Source organism: Micropterus dolomieu, linkage group LG12 (assembly GCF_021292245.1).
Source record: "Micropterus dolomieu isolate WLL.071019.BEF.003 ecotype Adirondacks linkage group LG12, ASM2129224v1, whole genome shotgun sequence".
Taxonomy (NCBI): domain Eukaryota; kingdom Metazoa; phylum Chordata; class Actinopteri; order Centrarchiformes; family Centrarchidae; genus Micropterus; species Micropterus dolomieu.
Window position 1 is genome coordinate 28,954,203 of NC_060161.1, and position 25,069 is coordinate 28,979,271.

Here is a 25,069-nt window from a genome sequence, read left to right on the forward strand (position 1 = left end):
TTTTATACAGGTAACGAGGTGAGGCAGGTGTATTTGATGTAGATAATTGGTTGGGATTGGGGCTGTGTCTTAAAGAAAGACTAACTGGCTTGTAGGAGCCAGAATACTTGCTGTTTGGTAGGGGGTCATATACTTGTTTTTCCTCATCAGATGGTTATCAATTTTTATAAATTCATATGATGTGATTTTCTGGAATTTTCTTTGGGATTCTGTCTTTCACTGTTAGAATGTACATATGATTAAAATTGTAGATTGTTGCATTCTTTGTAAGTGGGCAAACCTGCAAAATCAGCAAGGGGTCAAATACTTTTTTCCCCCACTGTATATGTATATATGTGTGTGTGTGTGATTTTCAAATGACTTGATTGGTTAAAATGGCGCTAAGCATGATTTATTGCACAAAATATCCAGAATATAGGTCTGTGCAGGGTTGCAAATGAACAGTGATTACCTCAGCAGGTGCTGAGATTTCTTTTAAAAAACACTTTAAGGAGGCTTCAAAACCCCGCATGCATTTCCAGCTGATAAATGATGGTGCTGTAAGAGAGATAAGAAAGGTAATGATTAAATGTACTATTGTTACCTCTCCTGCTGACATTTTTAGATCTGTGCTGTGATTTGCGTATTTTTATAATCTGCACAAAACCATACTTGAAAAACTTTATTCATCAATGGGCCACAGATAACCACAACAACTTTTCTGTTTGGCTTCTGGTAAAGAAAGGCAACAAATTACTTAAAGCACCTTTAAAAACAGAAATCCTCTCCTCCAGCCTCGCACAGCTTAACAACCAGGGGTGATTCTAAATAGAGCCACAAGGTGGCACCACAGTAACCCAAAGCATATAATAGGTGCGTTCGAGAAGACCGCGGCTGATCTTACTGTTAGCTAAGATCAATGACTGATCTCGCGGCATTTGCAAAGAAAAATGCCGCGATACCAGGCAATATCTAGTGTGGTTAGAACTTTGTGCAGCCGGAGAAAAGCAACTGCGGCCGCCTTGTTCCCTCGATGTTTTAATGACATGGTGACGTTGCAGCAGCACTGGCGAAAGTCGGACACAATTTCTAACCAGCATGCCTTATTTAAAGTCCCCCATGCACCGTGGTGGTTCTAGACCAATTTTATTGATGGGACCAGGCTTAAATTATCCAAAAAACAAACAAACTTCCTGTTAACTTTAGCTCAAGTTACCATAGGGAGACCTGGGGCAATTGTAACACACTCAGTTTCTCCAAACAGAAACAAGCTAGATTGATGACACTTACTGTGCACATGCTCAGTAGGATTGTCTCTCTGCCTGTGGAAAAGGAGCAGGAGCATTTCACCTCAGCAGACGTTTTTAACAAAATACTGATTTTTAGGTATGAAAGTAACTTTTTGGATGTACAGTATTTGTCTTCTGGTGTCTAAAGTTTAAATTACTACAAATTTAAACATACATAGATTTCATCTCTAGGTTATTGATTAACAATTAACACTAACAAACGATGCTTATATACTTGTGGCTAGGGGGCATACAAGATTTTATCATGGCTGCAACATCGGGGGCAATTTTAACACAGTGTTCACTGATGTTCCAAGCCATATGGCCCAATGTAAGCAGCTTGTTTGTCTGTGTTGACTACTTTTGTTAGAAAGTGAACATATTTCACTAAATTTAAATGTAAAACTACATTAAAAAAGGGTGTATTAAAAGAAATGGATTTGTTCTAGTATAAACAAATCATCAATTAACATAGGTCAGCGTTCTTTGTATAAAATAATGTGTGTTTTAAATCTGTTTAACAGAAAGTGTGAATGTTATATAGGCCTAAGTCTGCAAAAGTAAACTACCTTTCAATTTCAGTTTGTCTATATAGTGGATTTAAAGTAGTTGATTGTATAAGACCCAGTAAAACCAAAGAGAATGACTAGTTCACTTGTGAAAAGCAATTTCATGAAGATAGAACAGAGAACTTAGCAGAGGATGCCTGACATCTAAAATAATTTAACCATATAAAAACACTCTTAAGTAACATTAGCAGTAAAGTAATTACTTTGAAGTAGCCCTAGGCTTTTTCTTATAAGTGAAAATATATTAATTACATTATTAATTAGTGCACATATATGTGTTTCTTATATCAAAAGATGACTTGTGTCTCTCAAGTAGTCTGTGAGTTATTAAGGAAAATGTAAAAAATGTTACAATTGCCCCCGGTCTCCCCTACATTCTTTGATGCAACACTTCTTTGTAAGGCTTAATGAACAGTTTCCCACTATAACTTTTGCTAGGAAACAACAAACATCTCCATATTCACCCCTGTTATTAGTCCTGATGTGAAATATACCCAAAACAAAATGCTTGATAGTCCTTCATCTGTGCATTATGGATGGGGATACTTATTTTGGCAGACTGCATGTCCAGTCTGGTAGGATCAGTAGGCTACCGTTTGTGTGAAAAGTGCTGTTTAAACTCAATGCATTATTAAATTCTTATGATAATAATTTACCATTTAAGGAGGGGACCCTTTCCAGCAATGGAAACATGGATTACAAGGACAAAATATTCTCAATGCTGCATTCAGTTTAATTTCGTTGCAAGGAAGATATATAACTATGATGAATGTAGACCAGGGCTATTGAATTACAGATTCAATTGGGCTGGATTTTAAAACCAGCACACCGAGATGGGCCGGACATTTTCTCAGGAGTTAGGATCATTAGGATAGGAGAGGCTTCAGGTCGGACAATTATGTTGAGCCTTGATTGGTGGTGATCAGTACAGTGCGTGTGAAACTCAACAAAGAGGAGAAGGAAACGATATAGCTCAGTCTTTAGCTACTTTTATGAACTATAGCCTACATGTAGTTTACTTTTTTGTCATATATGTAGGCCTATGTGCTGGGCTACATGGAGGTTGCTTCGGACCGGATGTGACCCGCGGGCCTCCAAATCAATAGGGCTGTTGTAGACTTTTTGTTCCAAGGTCTGTGTTACAGGTGCAGTGGCCACTGTTGGCTCACCCCCAAAACCGCCACAGAGCATGTTAATTCAGCACTGCGCAGCGCCGCATGAAGTCAAATGCACCTATTCATAAGCAACAGTAAACTACCACAAAGCATCAAAGGACGTCCCACAAAGTAGCCTACTAAAGATTACAAGAAGCAATGTGACAGTTTCTTGCAGTACTTTGTGTCTTATTTTAGGTTTTCTAAGCAAGCTTAGACTTTTAAAATCCCTGTCCCTGAGCAAGACACTTTTGCTCCAGAGGCCTGAGACCTCTGACATATATGGCAATTGTAAGTTGCTTTGGATAAAGGCGTGGGGCTAAATGAAAAAAATGTAAATGTAAAATCTTCTGAAATGTATGTCATAATGGAATATCTAGAAGCTGCACTGTATTATATAATGTGTGAAGCATAGGGCATACAATCAGTTTCCCAATATCTGTCCCGGATATATGCTTGCTGTGTATCTGTGGACAAGTATTGGTAGTAGTAGTACTGCTTATCCAACACATAGGTCCTTCTTCTTCAGCACCACGGACAGCGACAGCTGTAGGACGAGATGCCTGCCTCACACACAAAATAAACAGCGCCGCTGAGCGGTGGAGCTGCAAAACAGCACGACTCTGTGAGATAAACTATGGTGGCTGCACGGCACTGTATGGCTACTGGTCGATGGGTAGCAGGGTTATCAAAGTCGTCACGGTTGAGTTATTGTGTGTAAAAGGACTTAAGGCCTTAAAACAGGACTAGATCCAAATCAACGACTTAATACTATACTACGGCTTTACTTTGTTCTGATTAGAAATGCCTGTTGGTAACACAACACATGATGCACCTTTTATTAAAACAGTAAATAATCCCATTACATTTCTATACATGTTAGACTGTCTTAAAATACACTTTCAAATACCCCCTTAAGCTCCCATACTATTTAAATTAAACGTGTCCACGAATATACATATTATTTTATTCCATTATCTATCTCTATTTAGCATGCAAGGCCTAGTTGAAATGACGCCAGTCAAATGAGCTTGTTTGGCTGGCTGGAATAAAAAATAAAAATAAATGTCTGGTGATTATTACTTTTCCGCTCTCAGTTCAGTAATTAAAGCGAAATGAGCCTCCACATGTGTTTAAATGTAAGTATTCCCACAGGCCTGCAGCGGCTCTGCCTCCTCTGCGCGGCGCTCTGCCCGCTGCTTGGAGTGGGTGGTGGTCTCGGCTTTCACCGGCAAAAGTCGCAGCTCTTCGGATACGCATGCGCCGTTACATCAATTTGCTGCATCTCTATGGTTCGTTTGAGCTGCGTCAAGCTAACAGGAGGTACCACTAGAAATAACAGCAGTCAATGCATTTAGGGTTCAACATAAAGTAACTTTAAACAAGTATTGCACTATTGTACTTAATTATAGCTTACACAATGACAGTAACGTGATATCATATAGGTGGGTCTGTTAGAAACAAATCTGTTCACCCTCACTTCCTCCTCAATATTGCTGCAAAACACTTAAAGTGAGAAATTAATTGCCATGTAAATGTTTAAAAAAGAGGTTGTCAAAACCTAAACCAGGGTACTCTAGTAAAACACGTTATTTGTGGAATTGGTATGTCCAAGAGCCTAATCTCAAGAGACAGTTCAAAGTTGAGTAACGTTAAATAATAGAAACATCTGTCACAATCTTTTTATATACAGTCTATGGTCACAACGCAATATAATTCAACAGCACCACCACAAACTACAGCCTCCAAAATGACCATACAGTTAAATGAACGCCTCTCCAAAACAGTTTCAACAAAAAGTGAAAATTTGTAACCTTTCCTGAAGTGTAAACTGCATTAGTTTGACCTAATTGTACCTAAGTGCATATTTGCAATAAAACCAAAATATGATATTAAAATATAGGCTTAACTAAGATGCATAGCTGAAAAATCAATGCAAATAGCAGAACGTTCATCAACAGACCTCTCTCTCTCACAAAAGAAGGATGCTTAGTTGTACTTTAAGGGACAAGATTTGCCACTTGCAAAGAAATGGGTGAAATATGTTAATGTGTGTACATTCAAAATAATTTAGCAATGCTTTTGTTATTTTTTATTGCAAAAATACTAGACAACTAGGACCACTTACACACACACACACACACACACTGTGCAAACTCCTTTGAAAGTAGTTGTTATATTGTATATCTAATTTATTTATATAAAATGATTGTATGTTTTTCAGCAAAGTCAGTACAGATAAACATGAAACAAATATAGCCTATAGCTATATCTAGCTGAAGATAATTTGCAGCTATCATACCTGGTGGTTAGGCTTTTTAAATTAGGTTAAAATGACTTCACAAACTAATTTACAGAACAGACAGTTTTTGAAAACATCTTGTTTAAAGGCTAGGTTCATATTTTGTGTTTCACCTTCTGTTTCGTAATTTTAACGCAGGCTTTTATTTTGAAGCTTAAATCGGAAGTGGTCTTTCCTTGCAGTAGGCAGCTACTTGACGCTCGTCAGGTCGACGGACGCTGCCTTGGAAACGACATAAATCCAGTCCACGCAGCTGGGTTGCGAGCAGGGACCCAGATTTCCTCACTTCAAAGGCTTCCGCTCCTCTTCCTCCTCCTCCTCCTCCTCCTCTTCCTCCTCTCTCTCTCCACCCCTCCATCCATCCGTCCATCCATCAGTCGAGCGGCGAACATGGGCGGTGTAAAATGAAATGCAGAACAGAGGAGAAGGAACGGAAGGAACCATTTAAATAAAATAAAAATTAGAGAGAGGGAGAGAAGAAGAAGGTAACGGGAGCGGCCGCAGCCAGGTAAGTCTGACCGGATTTTAAATCGGCTTTGCATGTGACAGCAATGGTGTGGACACATGCCTTCTACGGGAGCACGTACAGTGAGGGCGGGCGCGTTTGTTATTGTTATTGCATCGTACACACACACAGGCATAAAACACAATGCACGGTCCGCACTACAGAAAGCCAGCTGAGCTGCGTGCTTGTTAATTAGAGCCCGTTTATCTGCAGGCGTGAAGCTGCATGTTCCTCCCGTTTTCCTTCCCAATTTTTTTTCTCCTGCAATCTTGACCGTCATTTGCCAACGCACACTGGTCAGGTGTCTCTCCGCTCCGCCTGTAACAAAATGTCACCGGTTGGTCGAATGTGTCATAGGATTTGGCAGAGAACAAGCGTGTAGCTGGATGTCGGCTGAAAAGAGAGCAACGGGGCTTATACAGGAGGTGTGCAGGGGATTAGTCTGTGCCAGGGACCCATTCTGACCGTCAGTGTAGGCCATACTGATGAAATTGCATTTATTTTTCTCCACATGAAATTCAGTTTAGAGATGTATTAACTATAGCATTAATAGCCTTAAATTAGGGCTGGGAAATAAAACAATAATAATAATAATTATCGCTGTATAATTTACGTCAATAACAATAGAACAAATTTTCAGTAAAAGTTTTATTTAATTCATTTGAATCACAAATTAATAATTAGTTAATTTTTCTAATAAGATATTTGTTTTGTTGTGGAAAAGAGACAGAAAAAAGATTTTACTGTAATTGTTTTGAATGTTCTACCTCAGACTGTTTGTCATCAAATGTTTATCCTGACCATAAAGAAAAGTTTAAAACCACAATTTACCATCTGGTTTCTTCAGTTTCACAAAAATCTAGCTTTAAACTTAAAAGTATTGATTTGACATTTATCGTGATAAATATCGATATTGAACGATAAGAAATTTTTATCATGGTAACATTTTTGGCCGTATCACCCCGCCCGATCTTAATAGCACTTATATAACACAATATATTTGGGGTTTTAGACCTTTGATCTGACAAAACAAGCTATTTCAAGATTGTGATGGACAATGGATTTGGGTTACCAAATTATTATCAGATTGTTAGTTTCAGCCCTAATTCAGACATCAAAGCAGGACGGTGAAGACCTCACGTTATTATTTCTTATTTCTAAACCTCCCTCCACCGAACTCAGCCCATGTCGGAAAGAGGTCAAACTGAATTTAAATAAACGATAAAAAAAAGAAAAGCTTCCGGATTAACTGTTTTCTTTTTTAAATACCATGGCAAGCTATAGATGGTTTAGTTTTGGGGTTTAAATAGAGCAGGATCATTTGTTAAATAGGGGAGGTTAGCGTAATAAGATATTCAACAGGGTGATGGTTCAAACCCACATTCATTGCATTTAGCTGCCCTGCAGAATCTCCCTTGAGCAAGACGTTGAATCTTTCCCAGCTCCAGTGCTCTGTTGCTTATCTTCTGATCGGCCATTTTTAAAATTTATTTTAGCTTTTAAACCAGTGATCTGCTTGTTAGGGAAAATGTCAGTATGGTATTCGGTGTGGAGGAGACTTGTAACAGTTCTTGCCAGAAAGCCAAACAAAAACACAGTTCCCTCATATGCCTTATTTTTCTAACATCACCACCATACTTGGACATACAAACCTCAAAGTGAATCTGACACAACGCAAATATTATAACTGGATGAAATGGGTATTAAATGTGAGGGCCCTGCCAAAATTAAACTGCTGAAGTGGAAAGACTTCAACATTTAACTACTCTGTCATTAACAAATATACGCGTCCAATTCTGTGAATAGCAACTGAGTCCTTTCAATTCTAGACTCCAGCCTGGGCGAACAGTGATTAGATAATAGGTTTCTTTTGTGTGTGTGTGTGTGTGTGTGTGTGTGTGTGTGTGTGTGTGTGTGAAGCTGCTGTACAGTACAGAGTTGTATTCATAGGAGACAGTGCTCAGACAAGCTTGTGCTGATTCTTTTACATAAGCGAATCATCGAAGAAGGAGGGCAAAGAAGGCTGAGCGCTAAATAAGCATAAACGCTCAAAAAAGGGACCCCGCGCAACACACACAGATGCATAACTACACGCGCACATTCACACACGCAGTAACTCAACTTGAGGGAGTGAAGCAAAGACAAAGGAGAGGTGATGTTGTGCTGGTTGATGCTGGCATGTTCTCTGCTAGGGGCACAAAGGGCATTTTTCTTGTTTTACTTTTGAGATGCAAACTTCCCAAAGGAATTTCTAGCTCGCTTGCATTATATTTTTTATATTTTTTTCCTGCCTTGTCCACCACCTTCCACAACAGGGAGATCATTAGTGATCACACATTTTTAGAGAGTAAAAACACTGAAATAAGGACTTTTGTTTTGAGGAAGTTTGTTTCAAAATGAGATCCGAAGAAGCCAATTTGGCAAAATACTTGCAGGCGTAATTGCAGCTAACAATTTTCCCAGTCCATTAGATAGTTCTACATTATGGGAAATATATTCACTTTCTTGCCAAAGTTAGATGAGAAGATTGATACCACTCTCATGTCCGTATGGTAAACATGAGCATAGCAGGCGATTAGCTTAGCAAATCAACAAGTCCCCGTAATCACATCGCACTTGTCTTGGTCTATGTCTGTTTGTATGCAGATTAAACAAACAAGACAGGTTAATTATTAAAATGTAGGCTAGTGCTTTTCTCCTACTTCCAGTCTGTATGCTAGGCTAAGCTAATCACCTGCTTCAGCTTAGCTTCATATTTGGCGCAGTATCTATCTTCGCATCTAACTCTTGGCAAGAAAGCAAATTAACTTATTTCCTGAAATATCCAGGTAGTCCTTTTGAATGAATAATTATCTACTTTGCCTAAAATAATGACACATCATGATATGTTAGCAGAGTTAGCATTGCATCTTAAAGTTACTTAATTATTAAGACCAACATGCAGAAAAACAGAAGTTATAATTTTACGATGATAATATGTTTGGTTGGTACTTTTTACTTTATAAATTACCCAAACTTGGAATCTGTTTATGATGTGCTGCTCTAGTAAAGGACTGATTGTTTCAGCAGGCTGTTTTACAGCTACAGTAATATTTTAGAGGAGATGATCTGCTCTGGTTCTAAATACTTACTAAAAGACATAAGGTGATTTCTTTGGTTTCCCTAATCAATCAAATCCTGTATACGTTCAGTGCGGAACACTTTCTGTATGCAGAGCTGCCAACTCTCACACATTGACACTTTTCACACGCCATACATCAATTTTCTCAGGCATTGGAAATACTAATGTAGCCTGTAACTGATAGCGTCGACTCGGCGTGATTACACTCCACCCAGCTGATGTGACACTGGCGGACGCTGTGACAGAAATCAAGCGAACCCGGACTCGTGCAGTGAGTGGCAGACAGTTTGTGATCAGGTAACGTAGCTGGTAGAGTTTTGCAATATAAAAATGTATAATCTGAAGCACAGCCTTGTTCTGTTAGGAATGATGCTGCACAAAGCTGTTGAAATTAATGTGAGGATTTGTGGTGAAGTGTTTTCAGTTTCATTTTGCACAGCTCTCATCTATACAGTCCCAAACGGGTTCTGTGTCTGTCTGTCTGTCTGGGATTCTATCATATCAGCAGAGCAAGTAATGAACAGCAGATTATAGGGCGGGGAGATTTTGAAAAATATTGTGAATTGTGATTAAATGATGACGTTATTCTCATAGAAATATTTCTGGAGATGTCAGATTACACAGATATGCGGGATAGATGCAAAAAGGTTTGAAACATTCAGTACAGAGTTTCTAACAGAATTAATTCATCCTTGAGGTGAAAAGGTGTCACATTTAAAGAGGAACTTCCCCAAACAAAGATACAAAGGGGAGGGGGGACTAATTCATGAAAGAAAAAAAAATACAGAATGCTTGAAAGCCACACACCTACTGAATTCAATTTTATATTTTAAATAGTCACCAGCTGCAGAGTTTTGTGTTTCCATTGACATAGCCTAGATAAAAACATTTCTACCATAAAGTGATGCAGAAAAGACAGGAATTGGTGCAGAAAATTTCACCAGAATGCAGGTAATTAAGTGTTTAATGATAAAAATTTGCTGGGGGAGGAACCCCCATACCCGTCCCCTCTAAATACGTGGCTCCTCCATTGCTAAAGGAAAGCCTATGTTCTTGCTTATGAACTAGCCTAAAATATTCAATACATTATCTAGAATTAAAAGAAATGCAGTCTCTGGTTTAGACACACAGATTCTGGGGGGGGAAGACTTCCCAATACATGTTTGGTCAGCTGGAGGTTCGCAAGTATCCTGATCACACTGATCTGACCATGATTATTCACTTGGCTTTCCATCTACACATACGTTGTGGCTGTGGCATGCAGGATTAAAGAGTGATGCCCCCGACCCCTGCAGAGGGATATGACACAGCCTAAAATTAACCGATCTCCAATACCAAATCTCACTCCAAACTAAATTGAAAAGTTGGCAGCCCTGCTGTATGTTGTACCAGAAGAGCTTGTCCTTTATTTTAGTATTGAACAAGCGTGAGCACTTTGGTTATTCTCTTTTTGCTTCACTTCGCTCTGTTTCTTTTCTTTCGTGAGTTTTTCTGATGCAAGCTCTGTTTTGAAGCCCTCGTCTCTTCTTTCCTCTGGTGCAAACAAAACCTGTTGCCTTTGAGCAGCACACTTGCGCACAAAAACATGTGAATTTTGGCTTTTGACTGACAGTGGAGGTTGAATATCGGGTTAGCCTTGGGAGATTTTATGCTTGTATTTGAGGTTGAGGTTTAGGCTCTTAGTTCTATCTTTCAAGCAGTAAATACATAAAATGTCCACTGTATAATTTAAAGTCTGGACGGCTGCCAACGTGAAAACAACTTTCCGTTTTGAATGTTTTGTATATTTTCCTCTGCCAGCACCTTGCAGAGTCTTTGCTACAGATTTAAAGCTTCTGGTTTCTCTGCTGAAACACAGAGGATGATTAGGGTTCCAGAGGTAAGCGGTGTGTTTTCACAGTAATCTGTATTTTAGGAGCGAACCGTTCAGGAATGCGTCTCTGTCCCTGGATAGAAAGCACATTATACGTTTTCCAGATGCATGTTCTTTCTTGTGGATGTTTTCAATTCTCCCTCCCAGAGGAGCTTGTTCTTGTTACCGAGTCTCCACTCTGTTCTTTGGTCTCCTCTTTGAACCAGATCGGGACGATTTTTTAAACGTTTCAAGGTGAAAGGAAGTGGGGTTTGTATGTATTACTCAAACAGATCTCTGACTTCCTTGCACTTTCCCTCGGACACATGTTCAGTGCGTCTCGTTGTGGCTAATGGTTTGAATTAACTCTGAAGATACACAGCAGCCTCTTCAGGGTGCACTCAGACTGAGTGATATGGCCACTTAGAGATCCACTGCGGGGCTATTCATAGTATGAATAACCATCTGACACATTGAATAGAATCTGTCTCTCAGGAGTTTTCCATACAGTATTTTTCACTCTGTTCCCATTGAAAGATGATAGTTATAGAAAAATGGTTAATGGCAAATAGAGTATAGAATTTGAAAATGTCCAACTCTACTGAGATGAATGGGCTGAAAATAACACATTCAGTTCTCCTTAGCATTATATTTATCTACAAACTAAAACATGTGCCATCATAATAACACTGATGATGTGGCGGATAGATTGTATTGCTGCTCTTGGCTGTCTCTTCCTTTACTGGTATTAGGAGGGAGAAACCAGTTCCAGCATGTTCATCCTCAACTGTTCAGTTAACTGAGTCAATACAGAAATTACTTTTGCTGGATGTGGACGAGTCCTAGACAAACCCTCACAGACGGATAGGATCTAAAACCTTAATAATGTTATGATTTGTTTGTATGGGTTTATGAATAGCCGGTTTCTCCATATCCTGTCCCAGCTAACGAATATTTTCACATTCTAATGTCTTGTTTTGTATAACAATTAGTCAGTGATATTTAGAAGGTACAGATGCAGAAACACACTGGAAAGCATCAGATCATCGAACGCCAATCATACTTGCCAACCCTCTCATTTTTCATTGCCCTCTCCAAGTTTTCTCCGGGTTCACAGTTCTCCCGATTTATTACAAAAGTTCACAACTTTGTGTCCTTTTCACTGCCTTTATTACTGTTTATGGAACTGTATAGCACGTGTACAGCGTGCCAGAGTTTCGACAACTCTCATTTGACGGACACCAGCTTTGCGTCGAGTCCTGCCCCCTACTCTGCCTCTGACTGGCTAACCCCAACCCCACCCTAATCCAAACCAACAGATGCAACGAGTATTAACCAATCAACGGCAAACTTGTCGAAACTCTGGCAGGACAAAAAAATCACGAGTGGCCTCCATGTTTACTTCCGTACAGCAGCGCTGCCTGTGACTGACCACCATCACTATGGTTGAGTATGCGCTATAACTGCCACTTGACTTGCTGTCAAGTTGCATGTTTGGATTCCTGTAGACCCGGGGTTCAAAGCCAGGTATATATGTAGATATGTATTACTTTTTATCTATCTATCTATCTTTAACAGTCAAAAGATTGGATCTGAGCAATAAGGCCTGCAGTGTTAATGTACTATTACTCATAGGTAAAGGTGTAACCACCAGAAAATTACTAATGTAGAAATGCAGTAGTTGAGTTGCATGTTACACATGTGAAAGACACAACCACGCTTCAAAACAAAAAACAATTTTCTGCTGATTTTCCATGTGCATGAACTCTGTCACAATATATATTTCTGACTTTGTATCTACTTGCGGTAGCCCTGCCCAACTCCATTTAGTCTAAACTTACTTCTGCATCACAACTCTCCAGGTTCAGACAGGAAAAGGAAACTATTCTACGTTATTGCTGTCAGGAAAGATATATTTTCTGAAGCACTTTGTCTCTGGCTGCTAGGAATGTTGCCAGGCTGTGTTTCCCCCAGAATGTGCAGAGCGTGTCATCGTTCTTCCACCTGGTCGTCTGACCTCACTGCTTCAACTGTGTCGGCTTTTGTTGTTTTATTCTCAGTGGGATGATGCAAAGTGCAAGCAAGGCCAGTCTATTGACGACACATCGGCATGGGTGTTACACTGTACAATGACACTGATCAGCTCGCCGCGTACCTCAATCTGCTGCTGTGTGTGTGTTTCCTTTTGTGCCCGCCTGTGCTCTGTGTATGTGCGTATTGAGCGTTCTTTAATGCTGCTGTATGAGATTAATTTTAAAAACACACAAGCTATATTCCCTCTCTCTGTATCCACGTCTTCATCTGTTATTTCTACCCTTTACCTTTTCACTCCCCCACCTGAAGAAATGAAGAGCCTTAAATCAGCGATTTGAGTCCCTTATTTGAAAAAGAGGGACATTTGAACGTTTGCAGGTTTGACCACATCTTCAACATGATACGTTTATCAAATCCTGTGGTGAAACTGGGATCTCTCTTTCCTCCGTCCACAGGGAGGTCAGAGGTACGGGCTAGCCTTTAGGGTTCAGTGCCTTGCCGTGAGTAGAGTGGATGGTGACAGATGTGAGGGCCTTAACCCCCTTTTAGATCAAACCTCAGGAGTTTTAAGTCTTTTGGCTGAAAGGTCGTCTCACTAGCCACTCCATGGGTACATAAATATTTATCTGTATGATCGTGATCTAAGTTTCTAAGTTATGGTGTTCTGGAGGGAACTACGTAGAACCGACCACAAACGCAAAGTAAAGGAGCACTCCACCAATTTTAAGTCAGTTCACTTGTCACTATTCATTTATGAGAGAAAAGCCTTTGTTACAAACTGAACATGCTAAGTTTAAAAGATGTGGGCCTGTGGCCAAAGAAGATGCTGCTCACGTGTGGGACATGATGATCCAGTATGATCCAGCGTTTTTTGAGCTAGAAGTCATGATGTCTTGTTCTTGGTAAATGAGTTTCTCACAATCACCAAATTTACAGAAAATACAGTGCTCCTATGAGTGCCCAAATGGTTAGCTGTTTGACAGAAACAATCTTGGTAACCTATTTTGATTAATTGACGAAAATCTGCAGCCCTGAATCCAATCCAAATAACCTTATTAACCAGAAATTATGTTACATGATGTCAGTAAACTCCACAATTCAGGCTCATGCTCACCGCTCGGTCTCTGGTGCTTTGTACCACAGGGACCAGAAAAGTAAGTGGAAGATGTAATGTTGGCGAGTGAAGCTTCCTCCCTCACTTCTGCTCAGCAGACAGCTTGGATTTCGCTCAACTTTCAATTCCTCACATCCTGTGAGCAGAGAAGTGTGCCTACGCTGCAGCAGGATTTCATTTGGGCAAAAGGAGCACATGTGTGTGGCTTCTGTTATTGGGGATAGGACACTCTGCTTGGGACTTTTCGATTCAGGCTGTTTGGACTAGTGTGTTTATTTTATTGTTGTTGTGTTTTGTTTTTTTTTTAATAAAAATCTTACTCATTGGAGATTTTAAGGTGTTTCACACAACATGTTGGAGGACATTGCAAGTCATTGTTTTGTGATAACTGTGGCACTGCTCCAACGTCTTTTGCAGCAATGCTTTATGTTGAGCCTATTGAGAGATACTTTGAAGAGTTCTGAAGGACATTCAAAAGAGACTCTGGCCTGTTTGACACACCTCTGAAAAAGCCGCCAGGAAACGTGTGATTGGATTCCCCTGAATTTCTTCATGGAGATGAAAATAAGCGTCCATATGTTTATATTATGCGGAACACCGAAACGCACACACACTATTGTGAGCATGTGCAAAAGTGTCCTTTTATTCAGTTAGTTTAACCAGGGAGAAAAAAATATCCGCAGTAAAAATAGATCTTACAACCTTCCTAACAGGAGTCCTGCACAGTAGGCCTACTGACTGACCTAAATGTGCATATGATTTGAAATAATTTGACACTGTTCCGGCCTGCCATATAACGGCTTGAAAAAAAATTTGGCCCAATGCCAGACTTATTTGCCGACCCCTGCTGTAAGAGTTGAACTCCGTTGTCGCGTGTATCCACATTATCTTATCACCACGCCAGCACAGGAGGAAGAAGTAGCTCCCCGTCATTCCTTACCATGTGTATCTGGTGGCCATACCATTTATGCAGTGGCAGCACTTACTTAAGCATCTCTAGGGGCATCTCTGGGGGTATTAGGTAATTGATGAGTACTTTGATTTGTCAAGTGTCAAGTCATTCATTGGCTTAACCACAGACAGAAATTTCTTTCTGGTTTTTGTATCCATTTAATTATGATTTACAGTATATAAAATAATTAATCTTCCAGTAGCTTGTTAGCTTGAGCTTGGGTTCTAGCAGTTGTTAATAATCATAAATGAACCCAACAATTATTTATTTTGCCGCCTTTACCAGTCAACAAGCCAGCCTTTGACCAGAGCCAGCCCTATACTGTTTTGTATCTTACTGGTTTCTGTGTCAGTCTCTGTCCTGTTCCACCTCCCCAGTATAAACTGGGAGCAGGAAACTGGGACATGTGACACATCACATCACAGCTTTAATATGACCTGTCTCTTCCCTGCCTTCGTGTCCAGGCCCTCCTGTCCACTAACCTAACCCCACACCAGTAGGCCCAGTTTGCTCTATGTGTGTGTGTGGGTTTGTTTTACTTTATTTGTGGGGTCCAAAAACCTCAATTCCACTATAATGCTGGACCCCACAAGTTTAAAGAGCTGTTTGAAGGTTAAGACTTGGTTTTAGGGTAAGGGGTAAGGTTAGGCATGTAATTGTGATGGTAAAGGGTTATGGTAAGGGTCTAGGGAACGCATTATGTCAAGAAGTCCCCACAGGGATAGTGGAACAAAAACTGTGTGTGTGTGTGTGTGTGTGTGTCAAGTCACATGGTTCTGCCGGATGACTTGTTGCGATCGTGCTGACGCAGACACATTTAATTGTGAGAGATGGGGTCGCAGAGGGGCTTCAGGAGAGTTCTCACAACACACACACACAAAGAGTGGAGGCCTGAATGCAGTTCAGAAACATTGCATTCATTCTGTGGCTGACCTGTTTACCAACCACATTAGCAGAGACCAGAATAGAGCAGTATAAAATAGCTGTTTTGTGCAGTAATTCAATATCTTCAGATTTTACACGCAATCAATGAAAATAAAATATCGTTATCATATAGTTGTTCTTTAAAGGAGTGTTTGTTGCTTCTGCGCAACCTTTGTCTGAGTTAGGACAACCTGAATGAACTGTTTTCCCGCTGTGTGTTTATTTTTGTCGTCTGCACATCCCTTGCACAGATTACATTAATAAATTAGTCTTATTGGCTTTTTGCTCGCGGGACTTTTGTTGCACTTGCAGTGGCGTGAAAGCAAACAAGTGCACATAACAAATAGTTTCATACTGCTTTTTGGTGTAGTTTATGCTATGTGGTGTTTCTCACACACGGAGCTCAGCAGTTTCGAGGAGAGACAGACAGTGGGGAGTGGATGACGGCTGCACTTGTTGCATTGCTGTGCATGAAAGCTTCACAAGTAAAAACACCTGTGTGACTGATCAGACTTAATATAGCTAATACGGATAAGTTAAAATGCCTTGATCAGCCCAGAAACCAATTTTTGTGATTGGATCGGGACATCCCTTCTTCTTAGCTAACTTCAGATTCTGCAGGACATCACAGAAAACACAGTTATTGTAATGCTTTTCCACAGCATATCCATTCAGCGGAATGTCCTTGAGTGCACCACCAAGGAGAGTTTTGAAAATGCTCCTTGCATACTAGTGTCACATTAAAAAAAGAAGAAGACTATAGCTGGGACATGCTCATTGATGGATTACCTACTGTTTTTTTGTACTGTAGCGCATTTAATTAAAACACATAGCTAGGGGAAATGGTTGGCGATAATATAAAGTATAGATATGAATGTTAATGACCTGAAAGAGGGGAAAAAACACTGTAATGCAGTTAAAAATCAGGCTTGTTGAGTAAAAAAAACTGGGTTTCTATTATTTAATACTAATACCAAGACCAATAAAGAAGCACAAAGCTATTGATCTCACATAAATTTGTTAATTTACTTTTAGTTCAATGTCAGTGTAACCCTGAATAACGTCTGAGCTGAATAACAGAAAAACATTCATAACCTTTATTTTTTTTACTGTTTTGCCTGGCACTCTGTATTTGTGATAAACCCCACCCATGTGATACACCAAGTACATAAAAACAAATACCATTAATGAATTGCAAATACCATTTGACTATCAGGATAGTGACATTGTTAGAATGTGTGTGTGTGTGTGTGTGTGTGTCTCATTGTGCCTTTGGCTCTTTTGTCTCACATGTTTTATTCACCGTTCATTAAAGTCGGCTGTTTCATAACACTTCATCTGCATTCACCCTCAGTTAAATGGTAGACACATACACACACACACACTAGAGACAATGAAGTGACTGAGATCTCTTGCAGAACTTCATTGCCGCAATGTAAACTCTCTGTCTCTCTCAGTTATGTTCTGATCACTTCATTATCCGGACAAAAATGAAAATACTTCCAAAGAAATCATGACAACTCCACAGAGCCCGCTACTGCTACTCCCAAAAATTTTTTAAAAAAGATAGAGAGAGGAAGCAAGAGGCAAGCATAAAATCGCTCATCCTGTCTCTGCTCCTTTCCTCTGTCACTCTCTTTTGCATAATTTGTTTTTAGGGAGGATTAGTGAGAAAGTGGGGGGAAGTGCCACCGTAATTGTGATCGTTTTGTACAATGGCTCCTCACCCAAGAGCATCAACAAAAAACAGACATCAAAGAGAGAGGAGTTGGAGTAGGGCGGGGTGCATGAGGGAGATGGAGAGTTTAGGATGGAGGAAAGGGGTTTTCAGAGGAGTAGAAAGGAGGCCAGGAGGAAGCAAGAGTCAGCGTGTGGGGAGGTTGGGGTGGGTGCAGCTGTAACTGAAAATCGTAGCGGTTTAAATTTAAATGATCATCCTCAGTCTAGTTTGAACAACGTCAAACAAAACATCAAACACAACCGGTGTTCGGCCATTTTTGTGACATCAAACAAAACAAGGCAGCTTTTTAAAAATGGGATTTTCATTCAACTGAGAGCTTGTTGCAGTCATTTAAATATACATATCTGCTTTGTTCTGCTTCTCATTCGCTGACTCCTTTTGTTAGCTGATATTTGGCGTACGACCAAGCAAAGAGCTTCCCGAGCCTGCAAAGCACAACCAGAGTGATCCTGACTCAGAATAAAACATTATCTCTGTTTCACTGTGTTGGCTCACTTTCCTGTGTGTTCAGCCGGCTGTCTGTCAGGCCTGGCTTTACACTCCTTACTGTTATATTACATGGATATCAAACTGTTATTGACACTATGGGGTGTCAGAGGTTGGGTTTATCTGATCCAGAAAAGCAGCGATGCAAAAAGTCAGTCATAAGCCATGTTTCCATCTAACTGGTATGCAAATTTTAAGCAGACTTCTGAAATGTCACAAAAGTTAAAAAGTCCATCAGCTGGTTCGGAGCGAATAAACCAAGCTACGGCAAGCATAGTTACGTCAGTAGTTGACGTTGCGCATGGCTGTAATAAACAAGATGTAGGGGTTCCAAACCAGAAAAATGGAGAGAAGTCCTCAGAAATGTGTTTTAAGCGGGCAAGTTGCTACCAGCCATGTCTCCTCACAATAAGGGAATATCCAGCAAGACACCGACTGCGGAAACGGCTTATCAGACGTGAGTTACAAATTTGCTACGTCAGAACTTAAAACTTAAAGAATTGTGTCCATCTCCTATTTAGCACATTAACTTTTTTTTTCGACAAAGGCAAAATCCAAGCAAGCGTGACATTTTTTGCCGCTTCCATCAACCTTTTCTAATGCAATACTTCAAAATGCGCGTAAAAAAAAACGTTAATGGAAACACGGCTACAAAAAAAAGACTTTTAAAAATATTTTCCTATGGCTTTTAACATTTTCTGGTTTGTCAAAACCCACCCAACTGACATCCAAGAGGATGAAAACAAACCATATTTTGCAAATTCTCCCCCAATAATATTTTTGTCGTAGGGAATATTAGCCTAAAATATTGTCAGTATGTTTTGGTGTGTAAAAGCATGTTTGCAATCATACTCATGACTCAAGTTCCCAACTGTTCCTGTTTGTTTCATAGCAAATTAGCGTACAATTAATATACCAGTTAACGTGAATGACAGTTGCACCTTGCAAACCAAGCTAGGTAGCCTCACACTCTCGCCCAAATACGGTCACTTCTGGTTTAAAAAAACCAAGATGGCAAACTCGAGGTCACCAACAGTTGTCCACAGACTGTCACGGTGGCTACGTCCACTTCTTATACAGTGTGTGGTTTAAATGAAGCCAGTTTGTGACATAAAGGCAGCTTGCATGCAGGCTTTGTCATGTGAAATCTGAGATTGATACATGTTCGTCTATGGGTTAGAAACATTCGGAAGACAAACTCTTAGCCTCATGAAAACCCTTAAAGGTTCAGGGTGTAAGTTTTAGTTGCATGTAGTGGTGAGTGTAGCAACCCACCTCGCAGTCACCCCTCGCTTTGCAAGCGCATGGGAGAAGCTAAGGTGGCCGATACGCTCTGTCGGCTCTTGTGCTAAATAATACATGTGGTCCTCCATTAGTCCAAAATTCACTTATCATCTTCTAACAAAATTGACTACTACTTCTGCTTCTTTTTCTTCTTCAATACATATTTGACATAGTTTGTGTAGATATGGCTCATTTAAAGGTAAGAAAAACATAGCTGCTGTTCATTATGAAAGGTCTTTATACACCACTGAAAACATAGTTAAGTATATTATATTGCATTTCTGTCAATAGATCCTCCTAAATATTACACACTGAACCTTAAGAAAAACGCTCACTGGATCAGTTCTTATGTGCAGGGTTAAATCTTAAAACAAGCTGTTTTTTATCTACTTTTTCTTCTTCCTAAAAAGTTGAGCTTTTGTAAATATAATCAGTACATTGATCAGCCTTTATTCCACAGCCTGCCAATCAGAAAAGATAGTTTTCCAGAAGCTGCTCAAAAAATCCTTGAAATAGACATGCTTGCATATAGCCTGTCACATTAGCTTTTCTCCTTTTATGCAGTATACCGCACCAGCTAGCTGTCGCATTAGAGGGAATACAACTTGGTCCCTCATGCAGTATGTCATCTAATTATATAATCGTAAAGAATCAGTGGCTGCCATTAACATTAGTTACTGTAGAAAGCTAATTAGCTGTGATTATACAGGTCCCTCCTATGGAGCAGAAGGGGAGGGTGAAGTCTATGTGTGCGGGTTGCTAACCTTTCTCAGAATAGACTGAGGCAGACTGCTCGGTGTGGCACAGTAGGAGAGATGCATGTGCGTGTATGTGTGTGTACTTAAGTCTATATGGCCGAGCAGACGGAGCAGTAATAGCATTAGCTGATGCTTGCCTGACCGCCTGCAGAATTGAGAAGTTTGTACAGGAATTAATATGTCTCCTTCTTTATCCATCTGTCTCTCACAAACACAGAGACCTGTATATAAAGCAATGCACGTGAAAAGTCAGAATGATTGATTTGATGGCCAGAAGCCATTAATGTGAGGCAAAGTGAAAAGAGTTTGAGACCAGACAAAGTCTATAAGCATGCCCCCCCATGGTCATGTTTGGTTGCAACACCTAATCTGGGAGGTTGTTTTGCGCAACATCTCAGCATCGCCTCACAAACAGGCTCCAGACTGCATCGGATCAGAAGGATCAAATCTTATCTGATTACAACTGTAATTATACCCACAGCCATCGAAGCATGATGAGGAGGAGCGGAGGATGGTACAGAAAAAGGGAGATGTGGAAGAGGTGTTAAATGTAGATAGAGAGGAGGGAGAAGTGTGACAACCAGCCATGAGCAGGAGGGGAACTGGATGCTTTCCCAGACGAGCACATTAGTCGCTTCATGGTGTATAACCGACCTGCAGCGGGTGTAAAAGCATGCTTGTGGTTGGGAAGTTGATCTGAAGTTAGATCTCTAATGCAACTGTTGTCCATTCAATGTGCAGCTCAAGTGATTGGAAGTCTTCAGTTTTGACTGCTGCAGGACTATATATTATGTAAATATATTGATATCATACAAAACTGGAAAGAGATCCTGGAAGAGATCCTGAATACTCTGAAGATTTTAAAAGGGCCTGACGTTCATAATTGGGAATTAGTAGTGTAAGTTAGTATGAATTTAAGTTGAACCTTATTTCAAATATCAGAAAGTTGACTCAAGGATACTTACTAATCCTACAGAATTGTTCTGATGTCCAGTAATTTTTATATATATATATATATATATATATATATATATATATATATATATATATATATATATATATAAAAATTATAATCTAATATAAATGTTTTCTTAGCCAGTGACGTGTTATGGTAACGTAATTTAGATGGAAGTTTTATAAATGAAGGAAATAAAAAAGGAGAACACTGGGTTATGCTGTAGATTTCAGAAAGTGACTGGTGTTTAAGGAAGAGTCAGGTACAGTTTGTCAGAAGTGACGTCATTCAGCTGCATGGTTCTCTACATTATAGCATGCTGCATTCTGAAAGTCTCCACCTCCTTGTCTTTCAAGAAGCTGGCAGTGGACAACTAACAGCATCTGACGGGGAGATTCAAGCGGCTGCAACTTTTTTCGGCAGTGTACTTAAACAATTTCATCTCATTATAAATCTTAGATCAGTGGCCTCTCAAAGTTTGACTTCCTGAACTGTTAGATCCTAAACTCTCCCGTGTAGAATAAGTGCAGGTGTCAGACTGCAGTAAATCCTCCGGAGACCTACTTTTAAAACTGAGAACTTTTAGAACTTAAAGTAAGTTTTCACAGGGATGTCCACCCTTCCTCTCCTCCCTTTATCTCAAAGTTTTTCTCTCTTCCCTCATCTCTCCCTGTCCCCTTCTCTCCATCTCTCTTTCATGCTATTTTCGGAGTAGCGGCGAGTTCCACTTTTGAGCAGTGGAGTGGATTCCTCAGTGCGTTGCCATGACAACGTTCCCATGGCTCCACGACACACTTTTTTTTTTTTTGCTCCTCTCCTTTCTCCTTCTTGGCATTGTGTTAATTTCTTTCTTCCCATGCTGTTTTCTGGTACCAAAAAGTCTTAAGATGACTAAATTCAAGGCTGTAAATGACTTCAACGCTCTGAAATACATCATCTTAAGCCATACAATAACATCTCTCTTTGAGGTTGTCTCTGTTGTAGCTGCTTGGTGCTCGCTGTTTAATTTAGTTCTTGTTTGATGTGAAACCTCTTCTTATAACTGGCATTAAAAAGTCAACTCACTGCAGTTTGCCATCATTTGATCATTTAGGTCAATGCAGGGGACTGCTCTGTAGTGTTTTACCTCTCAACATAACTCTGGGATCAGACTACACAATGTGAGCATATTAATGGCCCAATCTGACACACAGGGGGTGTTGGGAATGAAAACGAATGTCAGGCATGACAATTTGAGGCTTTTAGTGTGTCTCAAGTGGAAGACAACTGATTCTCTGTGTAAGTTGCCTCACAAGGCCCCAACAGAAAGACTCGCATGTCAGAATTTTTGTCTACAGCGTGCTTCATGTCACAATTGTTGCCGTACTGATCCTGGGAGGTTTCGTGGAGATTTTAAAAAACTAATTTATGTGGGCAATTTAATATTTCAATTTAATAGCATGTTATATGTTTTGCCTCCTCCCCTTTTGCAAAGGGCAGCAAATGCATTTAGTCTCCTGAAGTTTGAATACATTTGTGAAGCATTACAGAACCCTGGCTCCTCCTGCTGCTCCAAATGCCATTTGCAAGAATCTGCAATGCCCAAAAACAACTAATCAGATCCAGGAGGAGTCTGTAACGCGGTGTCATTCACTTCACGTGTACACACTGTGCAGTCCCCCTTCAAGCTCAATATCTTCAGCTCGCTTTCAGAAGTTTTGCAAACACAATGTCTGAGAAACAACCAACCCCTCCTTTTCCAACAATGGCATATAGTTCAGAACAGTGTGTTAACTTGTCCCGGCTCCACACGGAGCTTTAGGCTCATTGTGTTCGCTGCCATGGTGCTTACATCTATGAGTGTTAAAAGAGGCATGATAACAAACCGTGGGGAAAAACTTTTGAGGGGGGACAGTAATGTAATATAAGTCTTTTGCCATGGAGAGAGAGCCCTACGCGGGATGAGGTTTTCTAAGGGCAACCAGCTCCGTCTTGTGGGTTTGGTGGGAGGAGCTTAGCGGAGTGATTCAAGCATCCGAGAGAGACAAGGAAGGTTTTGCATTGTTTCTTCAGTTGTTACCAACTACAGCTTTAATCACTGAGTTCACCTTTACACATCTTGGAAAAACTGCAAGCTGATATTGGTCAGGGTACAATTTTGAGTCTGATATGTGTCTTGGCCAAGTCCCCTATTCTGGCACAGTGACCACCCAGAAAGACATAAATGTTATGTAGCCTGCGCGCAGAATAACAGGATAGGGCTTTGTGTGTGTCCCAGAGATTTCCATTTATTCCATTTCATTGACTTGTCTGAGTTTATAATGTATAATGTAATGTGAGGATCTTGATCCGACCACTATTTTTGTTTTTAAATGTACCAGAGTTTGTGAAATTAAAATAAAACTAAATTTGATGGCTAGCTGTTATATTGCAGGAAAGAATTATAGGGATTACTTTTGGTCCCCCTTTTTAATCCTGTTGTCCTGAGTGCCTTTGTATCAGGGGTGTAGCACCAAACTGTTGTTTGCAATTTGCCCTGCAGCTGACCTCAAAGGGCTTGTGTGAGGAGACTAAGTGCCCTTGGGTGTGTGTTTGTGTGTGTGTGTTTTTATGCGGGTCAGAGAGAGGGAGGTTCCGCATCATTTCATGCATGTTAACCTACATCACGAACCCAGACTTGAGTGGCCTCGACATCTAGTACAGGCACGAGTATCCTTGACACACAATCCCCGTTATCTTGCTCTGAACACACATTCAAAGACAAAAACATACACTCAGACCAACAGAGTGATGGGGAATACCCACTCGGTGTTGGACACTGGGAAGACGGAGGAAGAGATATATTCACCCTTACTGATTTATTAATGAAAGCAGACAGATGGAGAGAAGATCTAGTGAGAGAAAATATGGAGGAAAGCGAAGGGTAAAAAAAGACAAATAAGACATGAAGAGCAGCTATTGAGGCATCGGTGGAAGATACGGACGAGTGTGCATGTATTATTAAACAGCAATGGTGTTAGATTATTTACAACAGCTGGAGGAGGGGTTGGATATTGGCTCATGCGCACACACTCTGTGAAGCTCGATCACACTCAAAAGACAAGTCGGCACAATCTGAGGTGGTTTGTGTAATTGAACGTCAGAAGCAATTAGAGGTAGGAAGAGCATGCGAGAGACAGAGACATAAAGAGGACAAACTAGTCACTTTTTATTAAAGTTGGCATGTGTGGTTCAGTCTGGACAAACAAATTAAGGAGCCTGTGAGCACACACACATTTTGTGCCTGAAAAGTGTGAATATCACTTTTCGAACTGACGTTAGCATGAGTTTTGTCTGTAAGATTAATTTTCACACACACACACACACACACACACACACACACACACACACACACACACACACACACACACACACACACACTTTGACAATGTATTCAAGTGTTTTTGTTTACCTCCATTGCTCTCATCTCAGAAATATGAATAGTGCTAGTGAATATAGTAGAAGCGTGGGAGAGAGTGCGAGAATGGACCGTTTCCAGAGCACTGACCTGGGGACACACACACCTCCCACATTCACATATGCACACTCTTTCACGTGTGCACAGTGAGAACACACACACACACACACACATACACGCGTACCTATCCAACAGTGCACCGTCGGAGTAAACTGCCAAGTGTGGACCTGTGTTTCCAGTCCTTTTGAAGTAAAATAAATATAATACAAAATTTACTTTTACTGTCTTTTAACATAATATTACTTCAAATTTGCTTTTTTTTACTTTTTAAAGAAATTGCCAAGAGGGGACTTAGATCCTTAAACGATAGCTACCTATCCAAGAGGGGACCTCCATTGTTATGCAGTGGAACTGTCTGTGCTCATTCTCACCTAATGAGTGTTTTTACCTTCAAAAACTTTCTTTGTTTCTTTCAAAAATGGATAATTTAACTTTAATGTGAGCGATGTGTAAACATTTCACCGTGATCCAAACTTTAATCACTTTAACTGAAAATAAATAAACTTTAAACTTTAAATCAGAAGTAACTTTGCTGCATGCATTGATATCAAGCA

The 25,069-nt window shown here is 40.1% G+C and overlaps 1 protein-coding gene across 3 annotated transcripts in view; it reads left to right on the forward strand.

The window, feature by feature from the left end:
• Positions 1-5,491: 5,491 nt before the first annotated feature.
• zgc:109889 (uncharacterized protein LOC553542 homolog) overlaps positions 5,492-25,069 on the forward strand; it is a 42,807-nt gene continuing 23,229 nt past the window's right edge. For all 3 annotated transcript variants that reach the window (XM_046064797.1, XM_046064799.1, XM_046064798.1), the window contains exon 1: positions 5,492-5,801. The gene's annotated coding sequence lies outside the window, so the exon portion shown is untranslated. The remainder of the gene's footprint in view (positions 5,802-25,069) is intronic.